Genomic DNA, 12,819 nt, shown 5'->3' with positions numbered 1-12,819 from the left:
CTCTACCCTCAACATCAAGCCAAAGACTGCAAAATATGTAGGACCTTCTCCAACAAAACCCTCAAGGACCGAGAAGGACGCCTACTACTCTGGCTCAACAGGCTGAAGGACAAAACAGACGACTTGGTGTCAGAAGGTGAGAGTGTTTCTGGCATGTCGCATTTTTCCTTGAAGAGGCCATGGGTTGCTTCCCCTGGTCCCTCAGACACCCCTCCTACGAAGACTTCCAAAAAGTCCTCAGAGGGCAAAACCTCAGTGTCTGGCAAGGATCTTCCTGTTGCCAGGAAGCAGCCGCTACTTTTGACAACGACGACAGCGTCGTTGATCTCTTCAGCGCTGAAAACTGTCGACGTCGACGTCGAGACAGTGTCGACGACGACAGCATCGTCGGCCACCTCCTCGACGAGGACGACGCCTTCATCGTCGGCGAGTAAGCCTGTGCCGTCGACCATCCCAGTCACTCCATCGACGACGAAGTTTCTACCGTCGACGACGAGATCGACGTCGACGACGACACCGTCGACGAAGACCATACCGTCAACGAAGCCCATCTCGTCGACGATGAGCATTCCGTCGACGACGGGTAAACCGTCGACGGCGGAGAAATTACTGTCGACGAAGGCAGCGTCGACGAGGACACCGTCGACGGGGACACCGTCGACGACGAGTAAATTACCGTCGACGAAGGTAATTTCAACGACGGCACCGTCGACACCAGCGTCGACGACCGTAGGGACATGGAAAGAGTCCGAGCTGCTGTCGCATGCCATGGATGCCTTCCCACCTCAGACATCCCATGTAATCGTCAAGATTACGAAAAAGCCAATCACGCCAGTTCTGACGTCGCCCAGCAAGGTACAACAACTACCTCCAGCCTGCCTCTTTCAAGGTGAAGAGTCAGAGGAGGAGCAATTTACTCAAGCCACTAGCCCTTCAGACTTGGTGCTTAAGTGCCAAAGCACAGACGAGGAGCCGGAGGAGGAGGAAATGGAGCAGTCAGACCACACTCAAGTACCCTCACAGGTTACTCCAATGGTGTGCCTACCAGCATCCATTGTGTCAGACCTACAATTCCTCATTAAAGACTATAAGGAGCGGTTTCCGGAGAAACCCACTACGCCTCTACTTCCAGCCGAACAGGCTCCTACTCCTCTGTCCCGACACAAACCACCTCCACTAGTTCTTAGTAGAGACCAGGAGCCAACACAAGACGTTCACTCGTCTGAAGACGAGGACAGGGACCAGGAGGAGGGCGAGGTCCATGACAACGAGTCAGACCCAGATGCAGACCAGGACTACGTTGCACATTCTCCGGCCTCCCCAGAGCCACAATCTTCGGAATCACCACCCGCAGACATCGGGGATTCCATAATCTGGTAGAGCGAGCTGCCAAACATTTCCATATGTCAATGGAAACTCGGGAGACTGAATGCTTCCTTTACGATTTCAAGGAGCCCACTAAAAAGACGACCAGGTCAATACCCATCATTGACTTTATCTGGAAACAAGGCAAACAACTAATGCAAACGCCGGCTTCCATCTCGGTGGTAGTGCCCAGGCTCGATAAAAAATACAAGGCAACCTCATCGGTGCCAGCATGCCTCACAGGTCACCCCAAGGCAGACTCTGTGGTAACCCAAGCGGCACAGAAGAACTCGCGTAATCCAGCATCGCCTCTGTCCACGCCACCTGAACAAGGAAGGCAGAAAGCTAGATACCATCGGCAAACGTTTCTCCACCACGTCGGCCATGACGGTGAAGGTGGCGAATTCAATTGCACTTCTGGGCCGTTACAATCGCCAACTCTGGATAGACATTGCGCCCTATCTATCTAATCTGCCAGAAGATCTAAAGGAGGAGGCCCATTCGCTTCTCTTAGAAGGCCAAACATCTGCCTCCGAACTCATTGACTGTGCAATGGATGTCGCCATGACTGGCTTCAGGCAACTGGCAGGTGCTGCCGTACTACGAAGACAGGGTTGGCTTAAAGCCACCTCTTTCCGCCAAGAGGTGCAGATGAAAATCCTCGATATGCCCTACGACGGCCAGCATCTCTTTGGCGAGAAGATTGATGAGGCCCTCACCACCATTAAAAAGGACACGGACACTGCCAAAGCTCTTGGAACTCTGCAATTCCGGAACCAGTCCTTTCGTGGAAACAGGGGAAGAGGACAATCGTCATATAGGGGTTCCTACCAGAATAGGTCTTCCTATTCGTACAACCAAAACAAATCGCAATTCCAACCGCGACAAAATCAACAAGGACGCCAGACTTCCTACGGCAAGTCAAACTATAGAGGAAAAAACCAGAAACGACCTTCTGGCAACCGCCAATGACTCGTTTCAATGGCCAGTCCGTCCCCCATCGCATTTTTTAAAACTTGGAGGGAAACTCACATTCTACCTAAACAACTGGCAGAAAATAACAACGGACCGGTAGGTTCTCCAACTCATTCAATTCGGACATTCTCTAGAATTTGTCTCAATTCCCCCACCAACACCACCTGGCAAATGGTCCCACAGGCACCTACGGTTGCTTCTTCAGGAAATCACTTCTATGCTCCAAAAGGGTGCGATAGAGAAAGTTCCACAAGCCCACAAAGGGAAAGGTTTCTACTCTCACTTCTTCCTGATCCACAAAAAAGGGAAAAAGCGGAGGCCAATCCTCGACCTCAGAGCACTCAACGTGTTCCTAAAGAAACAATTGTTCCGTATGGTAACACTCCAGGAAATCCTGGGACTACTGGAGGAGGGGGACTACATGACGTCCTTAGACCTGCAGGACGCCTACTACCATATTCCTATCCTCAAAGGGCACAGGAAGTATCTCAGATTGCGGTAGCAGGACAACACTACCAATTCCGTGTCCTCCCGTTTGGCCTCAAATCTGCTCCACGGATATTTACCAAATGCCTCTCCCCTGTGGCAGCCTTCCTTCCGTCAACAAGGCCACCAGGTCTTCCCATACCTAGACGACTGGTTGGTAAAGGCACCATCTGCGACCGCCGCGGCCTCATCCTCCAGCGCTTGTCTGAATGTTTTCCACCGCCTAGGCCTGACCCTCAACAGCGAGAAGTCGGCACTGGAACCCACCAAGGTCATTACATTTCTTGGAGCAACCTTGGACACAGACTGCGTCAGAGCTTTCCCCTCTCAGGAAAGAAAGGACAAACTCATCTCCCTGGCCACGTCAGTGGCGTCACGGAAGACTCTGCCTGTCCGCACCTTCAAATCCCTCCTCGGCATGATGTCTTCATGCATCATGCTCATTCCCCACTGTCGCCTAAAAATGCGCCCTCTCCAGGAGGAATTAACGAGACAATGGACACAAGCTACGGGATCATTCGAGGACTGCATACGTGTCACTCGAACCATGGTCAACCACTTACAGTGGTGGAGATCGACCAAACACCTGTCAAAGGGACTACCGTTCCTGCTTCCAGCAGAGCCACATGTAATAACAACGGACGCCTCCCTAGAAGGCTGGGGAGCGGTCCTCCAAGAACTCCAGATCAACGGCAAGTGGACGACACAGGAAACCAAGCTCCACATCATTCTACTGGAGTTAAGAGCGGTCTTCCTAGCTCTGCAAGCGTTCCTTCCACGCATTCGAAACTCCCCAGTGCTCGCCAGGACAGACAACACCACGACGATGCACTACCTGAACAAACAGGGGGGAACGCGATCTCTCTCTCTATCGCGAGAATCGCAAAGAGTCTGGAACTGGCTTCTGGAACATGGAATAACACTGAAGGCGGAGTACGTCCCGGGCAAGGACAATGTCTTGGCGGACGCTCTGAGCAGAGAGAGGTCTCCATCCCACGAATAGGAGCTGGACACGGAGGTGCTGGAGCACATCTTCGCGGAGTGGGGAACCCCGCGAATAGACCTCTTTGCCACCAGAGAGAACGCCAAATGCCCAAGCTTCGCAAGCAGGCATCACCACCCAGGAACCCTCGGAAATGCATTTTCCATCGCATGGCGCAACGTCTTTGCGTACGCCTTTCCGCCATTTCCACTGATACCCAGGGTTCTCAGGAAGATGAAGTCGGAACCCTGCACTCTGATCCTGATCGCTCCATCCTGGCCCAGACAGCACTGGTTCACGGACCTTCATCGCCTCTCTGCCCGGCCACCTCTTCGCCTGCATCATCATCCAGCCCTGCTCACAATGTCCCAAGGGCAGGTTCTCCACCCAAATCTGAGCTCTCTAAAGTTGTCAGCGTGGCTCCTGAACACCGCGAATTCAGCCACCTAAACATACCGCAGGAGTGCAGAGGCGTCCTTGCAAAGGCTAGAGCGGACAGCACTAATAAAACCTACTCACTAAAATGGAGGCGGTTCTGTTCTTGGTGTGAGACTAAAGGATTGCACCCCTTCCACATCATTCCGCAGCAATTGCTACCATACTTGCTGCATCTAGCACAATCAGGCCTCGCACATGCATCCATCAAAGTGCATCTAGCGGCGATCTCCAGATTCACAAGGACTTCTAAGGGTCCATCCTTGTGGTCGGACAGACTTGTAAAACAATTCCTTAAAGGCCTCTTCAGGTCCTTCCCACGACCAAGACCAATCCCTCCGTCGTGGCACCTCAATGTGGTCCTTCACCAATTAATGAAGCACCCCTTCGAACCCATCCATAAAGCAGAGATCAAATTCATCTCATGGAAGACGGCCCTTCTCTTCGCTTTAACCTCTGAGAAGGGTCAGTGAGTTGCAGGCTCTCTCAATCCAAGATCCTTTTATACAGTTCAGGGAGGACAGGGTCATTCTACGAACTAACCCTCGGTTTATCCCGAAAGTCCCCTCGGACTTCCACCTTAACGAACCAGTGGTACTCAGGTCTTTCTTCCCAAATCCTACCACTGCAGCCGAGAGAACACTGCATTCATTAGATCTGAAGAGATGTCTTATGTTCTACATCGACAAGACACAACACTTCCGGAAGTCATCTCAACTCTTTATTGCCTTTAGTAGACCACGGAAAGGCATGCCCCTGACAAAACAAAGTATTTCAAGGTGGATTTCTTCAGCAATCACCTTTTGTCATGACAAGGCCGGACGGCCTTTGGACTCACGAGTCAAAGCTCATTCGACAAGAGCCATGTCCACGTCTGCGGCGCTGTTTGCTGGAGTGCCGGTGTTGGACATCTGCAGAGCGGCGACCTGGAAGTCCCCGCATACCTTCACCAGGCACTACTGCCTGGATACTGAGCTGATGAAGGATGCAGCAGTGGGCCGAGCAGTGCTTCGCCATCTATTCCAGTGAGGTGAGCCTTCCTACATCCCTCCATCCTTTACTGGTATGCACATTTTTTTGTTTACTAATATTTACATGACAATGCATTTTGATGGTTTGCAGTCGCATGATATGTATGATCTCAGACTCATATATGATGTTCCATCAAAAATGTGCATAATGTATTGCTTGCTACTCTGATTCAGGCATGTGAATCTATGAAAGACACCCAAATACTGGATAAGAAATGCGTTACTTACCTGTAACTGCAGTTATCCAGTATTCGTGTCTTTCATAGATTCACATGCACCCTCCCGCCTCCCCTGGAAGGACTCACCTATCTCTCTAACAAGTTTACGCCTAACTAGCTTGGTGCGTACGAAAATCTGAGAGACTTGGGCTCCTGACAGGAAGGTTCTAGAAGGAGGTGGTAGCTGATTGGTTGGTTCTCTTTACTTTGGTCCTTTTTACAAAAGGACACAGATAGGCCACCAAGGTGGGACCCTGGGGCCTACTCTGTTTTGGTCCTTTTTACATAAGGACGTGGATAGGACACTAAGGTGAGACCCTTAGGCCTATTCTTTTCTATGTATGTCTATAGGACATTACTTTTATATATACCGGAGGCTCCCGTCTCGACGACGGGGAATGATTCAGGCATGTGAATCTATGAAAGACACTAATACTGGATAACTGCAGTTACAGGTAAGTAACGCATTTCTTTCCATCCTTCTTAAACGTACAATGCAATGTGATTTAGAACCAACTAATTAATATGCAGTGACAGTAAACTAGCTGTATACCCCCCACCAAGCCGTCTCCTTAAACACTATGCAACAGGTGGCCCAAGAGCATACACCGCAGCCTGCTGGAAATGAACAGCTAATCTTCCCAGCAGAGGTCATCCCATGCGGACAGGGCCTGAAACCCCTCATTGGCACTCTACCTGGATGAGGTCCCCACTCTCCTCACATCCAATCTGTCGTAGAGCATGCGGTGCCTGGCAAAACAGACATCAGCCACCGGCAAACCGGGTCCTATCCCCTGCTGCGGTGCGAAGTCCAACCACTCGCACCCATTCTTTATCACGCCCATGCGGTGAACTCCACTACTGCCTGAATAGACTTCCGTGCAGTACCCAAAAGTTAGACAATGGGGGCCTTGACCCTTAGACTGGAGCACAGAAAGCGGCAGCCACACAGTGTTACCGAGAGCGAACCCGAGCCGCAGTAATGTGGGAAGAAGCTCCACCCGAGTTACCCTACAACTGCGCATCACAGACACTCCATTGCTGTGCCCAGTTTCCACCCATTGCAGGCCCTGCTTTTACGGCCCTTTGTGGCCTGCCCGGGTCAAACCCGCAACCCTGGCGATATGTAATAACCTTGTGGGCTCTGTTACCATGCCCACATAATCACCATACTGCCTGCACACTGCTGAGAGTGAAGGACCGAATAAAAGGCGACGACGACTCACGACTTTCCCCCTTCTAAATAAGCCAACGCAACAGCATCCACGTGCACCAATACCAACTGAGGGCCGCTCGCCACCGGCTCTCGTCACCACTCAACACATGGTACACCCATCTCCGTAACTTAAATTGGGTCCAGCCCCAAAACAGCGCCTTGTGGACGGAGGGCAACCTCTAACAGGACCAACCGTGGAACTGGTATTACAAAAATGTGTCTCCTACGTGAAAAATGCCCTAGTCTGCTACAGAGTATGTTTCCCACTGTAGTAAATGTGCCCCGCCGGAGAATGATTTACTCCTTGATCTTGACATCAAAATTTGTATAAATGGTAGGAATGCAACGGCGAAAAAAGAAACACAAGCAGTTATGTTCCTGTGGGCTCTGGGTTGACTCAAACACTGAGTGACAAACCCACTGGGACTCGAGACGAGAGAGCAGAGCACCACAACGTGCTGCTGCATCGGGTTTCTGTCTTGGAAGAAATCCACCAGCATGCCGACAACGCAGAACTACTCGATAGTCCCCCATAATATTGGGGTCAGTACCGCAGCCTCTCGCGCCACACCACCACGGCTAATACATGGTGCAACCTAAAGCCACCACAGCTGAAGGTACACTGAGCAAGAGGCAGGGACGACACACTCAAAACTGACTCACCTTAATAACCCGGACGGACAAAGACTGCACGACGACGACCCCGGCATGACTGGACATCGTGTCCAGACAGAGTGTCCGGCGCAAAGCCCTCTTTAGGCTCCCAAATACTAATACTGCGTGTCCGCCGCAAAGCCCTCTTTAGGCTCGCAAATGGTAATGGACGGACATGAAAATAGAAACAACAAGCTCAGCCGAAGTGGACCGCGCAGAAAATGAAAATAAAAGAGTGCCAACAGACTTACAAAGGACACCGTGTAACTCCGCCAGTCAACTATCCAGTCCGGGTGGGCGGGTCAAAAGTGGACAGGGCGGTAACCAGGAAGGACTAAGTAGCCTCCTTTACGATGAGAAGCCAGCGTTTACCATGCACTATGACGCAAGCCAATAGGAATCATGGGCGAGGCTTCAAGTCCCCTTCTAAAAGTGTATAGATCACAATAAGCCTCGCAGAGCGAGGAGTGCATGCGCGCTCCAGCGCTAGGTCTGCAAGACCTAAAAAGGGAGCTTCTAAGCTAGTTACAGCTGGTCTGTCTGTTCTATGCCTGGTATGGTGGCAGAATTGTTCACCCTGAGAGCACTGCACTTGTTGGTGAAGAAGGACCTGAATTTATTACAGAGATCTGTCTCTATAGACCGTTGCCTGAAATCTTTTTATAATGCCAATCTTTTTATACTTAATACCTAGCCGACATGAACAAATGTAATGGGAAAATTAATTGGTGGTGAGTGATATTTTTTATAAGGATTTGCAAAATATGTATAATTTTGTTTATTAATACATTTAAGTAGTTTCTATGACACTGTCTTTTTAGTCTGAATAAAGGAAAAGTGGCTAGTAATTACTGTTGCTGAATGGGCCGCAGATTTTTCTTTTAATCACATAACCGCTGCATAATTTGTCTCTCCTTTGCTGCATAATTTGGCCCATGATTGCTGCATAATTCAAATGGCCCTGTGGATAGGTGCACACAAGCCAACATTTTATTAAGAAAAATGTGGGAGATTTAAAAAAAAAAAAAAAACATTCGGAAGACTCTAATTCCCCCATTGACTTCTATTGAAAACGAGGCAATTTCAGGAGGCAGCCAAAAGACATTTTTGGCTTCAAACATTGGGAGTTCCTGACTAAATTATATCTAGTGGCATGTTTGTAGGTGAAATGGATAGTCAGTCAGTGGCGTAATTTCCAGGGCTTTAAGTGTGATGAAAAACTTTGGGGTCTCTCAAAGCGTCGTGGTCGCTATCATTAAGAGCGTGGCATATAAACACCTAAGCTAAAAATCTGTGATTAGCAAAGTGTGCCTCCACTGGTATTTTGCTACTTTTGTCAATGTACCCAGACATCATACAACAAGTAACATTACACCTACAACAAGCCAGGACAATTGACTTTGTCAATGGTTGTTTGTTGCATAAGATAAATAAGCAGCAACTATGGCTTAGTTGTATATATCATTGAAAATACTTCAGTTCTGAAATGATGAGACTGTGAAAGTTCTATAACAAGTCTCTTTGAAGTTACCTCAAAGGCAGTGCAGGGTGGCACTGCTGCAGAGGTAAGATTTATTTTTCACCCTGATGGTGAGGGCACAAACGGAGAGCCCCATAGGGACCCCTCTCGCCACCTGCTTGAGAACTGCGGGTGCTGAGCACCGGTAGGATCCGGCTCACTTAAAGCCCTGGTAATATCTCGCACTGTCGCACATTATCATTGACATAGGAGGAATGGGGCCCCACTGAAGGGTCGAGAGCCCTCCCCCCCCCTTCGTTACGCCCCTATGGCCTGTACAGGCAGCGTTGAAAGCACGGGTTTAAAAGAAATGACTGCGTATGTGTCATTTGTAAATATTCCGCCTGGTGTCTCCGATTTCCCAGGAGCAGAACCCGGACTAAAGGCCGTGGGAAGCGATGAAACGAACATATTAACATGTGCAGCCGCGGCCTGCAATTAAGCCCTAAAACACCCTTCGCTCTGTTCCGTGGTGTTGGTTCTGAGTGACCTCGGGCCAGGCCTCAAACCCCGCCGCAGACTGGCTCTGCGCAGGGTTACAGAGACAGCTGTGAAAACAGAGCGTCGCCAGAGCTCTGGCGGGACTCGCAGCCCGCTTTTACGCTCTCGGATAACTTACCAGCGAATTGCTGAAAAGATATTCCGTGCGGCCATGCTGCCAGACAACAACGTCATAACAGGCAACTTGCCTCAGCGTATCCACTTATGTCATTTATTCACTTGTTGCAATTTTGTAGAGCGCGTCCTGGCCCAAGGGCGTTAGGGGGCATCACAAAAGAACCGGACTACATTAGTACATACGTTTTAGGCGTAGTGAGCCGGGCTATCTAGGGAGGCCCTCACCCGGATGCAAAACCAAGCAGGGTTGGATTGGGGCCCCAATTCGGCCCGGGCAGCCAAATAAAAGCGGCCTACATGCACAGATTGCAACCTTTCATAATGCACTGCTTAGTTAGGATAATGGAGCTAATTGATCCCAAACATTTGAGGTAATAAAAGTATGTTAATGCTTATAGGGCCAGTACTTCAATAGGAAATTAACTTTCCAAGGAAAAAAAATATAATTTAGAAGCACACAATTATCAAAAATACTAGGAACTCACTTTTAATTGTGTTTTTTATTCATACGTTTGCTGTGGAAGTTTTGATTAATGGTTACTGGGAAACATGATATGTCTTTTATACTCACTTTTTATGATATTCATTTTATTTTTTTGCACTACTCAAAGAGGGGCCTCCAATCAATGTTCAGAGACTGGTGAACGGTGCATCTGTGTTTTTTGTTTTACTTGTGGCTAGCATCATGTGTAAATTCTGAGGAAGGGAATGATGCTGGTGCGTAAATGCAAAAATAAGCAAAGAATAGTGTCATTTTCCTTACATACAGTTTTTATATAGCATGAACTAGACCCAGAGGCATTGGAGCGCTTTACCTGAGCACCAGATAACATTACAGAGGGTGTTATTAATTTTTTTAGGTTCATGTAGATGAAGTTATTTGCCCAGAACCACAGGATATCGAACTGACGCTGGGACTGGAGCCTGGTTTCCTAGTTTCAAAGGCAACTAAGTCCACAACCTGACCCTGTTGACTGCAGTAATTGTTATCTGGTGGACAAAGGAGAAGAGCAGAGACTCACTTATCTCCGCTGCTTGCATGCAGTGAAGGAGGATAAACAAGCATTTACAATGCAATGGTCTCGGCATTATTAAAGGTAGAGCTATTGGCATTGCTCATGACTTTTTTTTTTAATCATAAATAAATGGCATTGTCATTTACATTGCCAATAGCTTAATCGTTAAATAAATGGCATTGTCATTTATAATGCCAATAGCTTAATCGCTCGCAAATGCATGACCTATTGCATTTACGCCCACACAGAGCCACATACACAGAGCCACCCACAGTCATTCACATAGAGCCACCTACACAGAGCCACTCTCACACAGACAGTCACCCACACATAGAGCCACCTACAAAAAAAGCTATCCACACAGAGCTACACACACACACACACAGAGCGCTACGCGCTACACACACACACACACACACAGAGCGCTACACACACACAGAGCGCTACACACACACACACACACACACACAGAGCGCTACGCGCTACACACACACACACACACACAGAGCGCTACACACACACAGAGCGCTACACACACACACACACACACACACAGACAGAGCGTCACACACACACAGACAGAGCGCCACACACACAGACAGAGCGCCACACAGACTACACACACACACAGACCGAGCGCCACACACAGACTATGCTAACACATATCCTGCCTACTGTCCCAACTCCTCCATGCACTGTAAACCCCTTTAACCACTCTACGCTCACCCCAAATCTTCTACACCACGAGAGAAAACCACTTCCAAACAATCACACGTTGGACCGCACTGCTATAATCCTCCTGCATTCAATTAATAAACCTGCTTATCACACAAATAAAAAAATCCTAAACTCTACATTGCACCCTGCAACCCCATGCCTCCTGCATAACTGCTCACTGGTATGAGTTCCATTCAATTAGTAAAGCAACACGTTTTATTTAGAGCGCTTAGAAACCTAGACGTGTCGTGTGAAGCGCTATATATATTTTTTGTTTTATAGCGTTAATGGTACTGCTAAGTACGCCGCACACCGTTAAACTCCTATGCAGTACCACGCCGACCTCTCACGCCCGTTCCAAGCACCACACAGCATCCACACTAAGCCCTGCCTGCCCACCTCACCCACCGCACACCCTCTTCTAGCGGCTACTGACCTGCTGCAGCATCGAAGCGCTGGCAGCCCCAGCCGGTTCATTGTTGAGTGGAGGGTGGTGTGTGTTTGTGCGCGTGTGGTTCCAGCGCAGACTGCTGAGCGCAAAAGAGGTGTGTGGAGATGCGAGGTCTGTGCTGCTCTGCTCTTTATGTGTGTGTGGGGGGGGCGGCGCAGGAAGCTGCCGTTCTCGCGCATGTTGTAAGAGTCGGGGTCGAGCGTCCAGTAGCTGCCCTTGCCCGGCTTCTTGTCGTCGCGGGGCACCTTGACGAAGCACTCGTTAAGCGAGAGGTTGTGGCGGATGGAGTTCTGCCAGCCCTGCTTGTTGTTGCGGAAAGCGCTCCATGATGAACTGGTAGATGCCGTTCAGGGTGATCTTCTTGTCGGGCGCGTTCTGGATGGCCATGGTGATGAGCGCGATGTACGAGTAGGGCAGCTTCACCATGTCCTCGGGCTGCATGGGCGGCGGCGGCGGCGGCCCCCCGTGTACTGCTCGTGTTGCGAGTACATGCTCATGGGCGCTGCCATGCCCGTGTAGCCCACCACCGCCCGGTAGTAGCTCTGCTCGCCGCTCAGGTAGGGCACCACCCCCAGGGGGCTGGGGCTGGACACGGAATAGCGTGCCTGCATGGCCGCGGGGGGCAGCTCACCCTCTCCTCTCCAGAGCAGTTTGTCTTATGGTGGGGGAACCTCTCTTCGGCCCCCCCGAGCCTCTGCGGAGCCCTCTTCAAGGGCAGCGGGGTGACAGTCCAGGGTGGGGGGGGCGGAGCCTGCCGACCCTACGCCCTTCCTCGGGCCTCATCGCTTCAGCTCCAGTCCCTTGTTTGCGCACTTGGACTAACTCTTCTGGGTGGAGAAGACGCGCAAGAGAGGGAAGAAAAACTTGCATAGGAAAAGTTTTGGGAAAGTTTCTGTGCGGTTTCTGGGGCTGGGCACTGCGCTCAGCTCCCTGTGGCATGTGTCAGTGTCTGTGTGCCAGCCTTCCACAGGCGCTGCCTGCTCCGGGATGCATCGGGAAGAGAGAGATGAGGGCAAAAAAAACGGCTGAACTTTTGAGCATCCGTCACCAGGCTTAGGACTTTATTATGCGGCTCCACGGCTGCACTGGTTTGAGCTGGGCGAAAACGGGAGGCTCCTCCTGGTGCATTCCCGGGT

The 12,819-nt window shown here is 50.1% G+C and overlaps 1 protein-coding gene, 1 long non-coding RNA gene and 1 pseudogene across 5 annotated transcripts in view; 1 reads left to right on the top strand and 2 right to left on the bottom strand.

Moving 5' to 3' along the window:
- The window catches only part of LOC144799953 (uncharacterized), a 924,253-nt gene that overhangs the window by 568,795 nt on the left and 342,639 nt on the right, over positions 1-12,819 (top strand). The window lies entirely within an intron of this gene.
- The window catches only part of FCSK (fucose kinase), a 1,128,763-nt gene that overhangs the window by 845,346 nt on the left and 270,598 nt on the right, over positions 1-12,819 (bottom strand). The window lies entirely within an intron of this gene.
- LOC144799274 (forkhead box protein C1-A-like) lies at positions 11,548-12,294 on the bottom strand (annotated as a pseudogene).

This window comes from Lissotriton helveticus, chromosome 12 (assembly GCF_964261635.1).
Source record: "Lissotriton helveticus chromosome 12, aLisHel1.1, whole genome shotgun sequence".
In the NCBI taxonomy this organism is placed as follows: Eukaryota; Metazoa; Chordata; class Amphibia; order Caudata; family Salamandridae; genus Lissotriton; species Lissotriton helveticus.
The sequence above is the reverse complement of the archived record's forward strand: the minus strand, read 5'-3'. Positions and strand labels throughout refer to the sequence as shown.